At 40.3% G+C, this 2,035-nt stretch overlaps 1 non-coding gene across 1 annotated transcript; it reads right to left on the bottom strand.

Moving 5' to 3' along the window:
• Positions 1-276: 276 nt before the first annotated feature.
• LOC117078674 lies at positions 277-381 on the bottom strand. Its single transcript, XR_004435107.1, has one exon. It is a non-coding gene; the product is annotated as a small nucleolar RNA U13 (small nucleolar RNA).
• Between the last annotated feature and the right edge of the window lie 1,654 nt (positions 382-2,035).

Here is a 2,035-nt window from a genome sequence, read left to right as displayed (position 1 = left end):
TGGGGCTGCCTCCCACTGCAATGGTTTACCTGACCTGCTATCCAGATTGTATCCAGGTCTCTGTTTAAGTACTATCACAGCAGAGACATGGTCCCAGTCTACTCTTTAAAACAGACATCCCCCTACTCCCATATGCTCCATCCACTGAATTTTGTTCATTCATAGCAATGACAACTTCCTTAAATAATAGTATTTATTTGTATATTTACTAGTTTTTTTCTCTGACAAGAAAAAAATACCTACAACAGGAACCTTTTACGTCTTTTTTTCCCTTCATGTCAGACGGGTAATGTGCCAATGTTGTAACAAGTTTTGAGGGGAGGCACATCTCACACATGTTCATGAAAACCCAATCATCACGCTTATGAACTAAAGAAGGATCTTTTTGTGTTTTGTTCACTATTGTGTCCCCATCACCTAACACAGTGCCTGGTCCTTTAAGAGTTGAAGAGATGATATATGGACGGAATGATAAATGGAAAAAATCTCTGAAAGAAACAGACGTAGTTCAGGGAACAGTGAACTTTAGAAACAATGCTAATTGGTTACACACTGAAAGGTTCAAATCCTTATTATAATCCATAAACAATAATGGAATACTGTGAACAAGGAACAATTGGAGAAAAAGAAAGAGAGCTTTTAGACCTGAAAAAGATTGGCGAAACTTGAAAACTTCCACAGAAGCGTCCTAAGCTACCAACACAATGTCACTGAATGCAAAGTTAGGAAGGGAAGTGCAGAGTTGACCCTCACTAGCTGGTTCGAGCCAATATCAGCACAGCACTGATAGGTGCAGGTAGCTGATGTGGTAGACACTGTAATGTGCCCTTCTGATCCTCCTTCAGGAAGGAAGGACTTATTGCCCCATCTGTTGAGAAGGCTGGCAGATAAGTCTTTGGCTGTCAGCCTTATTCAGGGATTGCCTCAGCTGAAAAGAGCTACCTAGCCAAGGTCATAACCCCTTCCAAAGGCATCCCACATTCAATGACTGAACAACTTGGGGTTTCAGGGACTAGTTCCCTGGTCCCAAATGGGGACCACACTGGCAAATTATCCAATCTTTAGAATTTCTTGTAAGGTTGCATGAGGCTTATGTCACAAAGCCTTCTTCCTTCTCTTCCCTACTCTTCTACATGTGTTAATCCCAGTAATGTGCCTTAATATACCTCCTGTATCTATTTTCTCTTCTAAGTCATGAATTGCAGTCATTAGATGATAGTGATCAGGAGGAGAGAGAGGAGTGAGTGTGGAAAATTTGAGGAAATAAGGGAAGGATGAAATTGTTATTTGAGAGTGAGAAATTGAGTTTCTAGCAAAGTATAGTGGAATTGTCTCCGTGTTGACTGAGAAAAAAAGATAAGAGACATGAAGAATAAATTCAGGAGGTCCAATATCCCACAGGAATCCAAGAGAAAAAAAGAACAGAGAAAATGGGAAAGGATAGGCTGGGCACGGTGGCTCATGCCTGTAATCCCAGCACTTTGGGAGGCCGAGGAGGGGGATCACCTGAGGTCAGGAGTTCAAGACCAGGCTAGCCAACATGGTGAAACCCCATCTCTACAAAACTACAAAAATTAGCTGGGCATAACGGCGGGTGCCTGTAATCCCAGCTACTCGGGAGGCTGAGGCAGGAGAATTGCTTAAACCCTGGAGGTGAAGGTTGCAGTGAGCCAAGATTGTGACATTGCACTCCAGCCTGGGTGACAGAGCAAGACTCTGTCAAAAAAACAAAACAAAACAAAACAAACAAACAAAAAATACACACAAGGGAAAATTGGGAAGGATATTTCAAAGAAATAATAGAAGAAATAGAAAAAAAATTTCCGGAACTGAAGAACAAGAATATTTGTATTAAAAGAGCCTATCAAATGCAAAATGAGATTATTCAAAAATAACTACACTGATAGACATCCTTATGAATTTTAAAGTATACCACAGACATGAAAGAGAACTTAAATATTTATAGATGGAAAGAAGTAAATCTCTTACAAAGGATCAATAGGCACAGAGAAAGCTTTCAATAACTTTCAACATC

The sequence above is a fragment of the Trachypithecus francoisi genome, unplaced genomic scaffold, assembly GCF_009764315.1.
Source record: "Trachypithecus francoisi isolate TF-2019V2 unplaced genomic scaffold, Tfra_2.0 Lachesis_group6, whole genome shotgun sequence".
Taxonomy (NCBI): domain Eukaryota; kingdom Metazoa; phylum Chordata; class Mammalia; order Primates; family Cercopithecidae; genus Trachypithecus; species Trachypithecus francoisi.
This window is presented reverse-complemented; position numbering and strand designations above follow the sequence as displayed.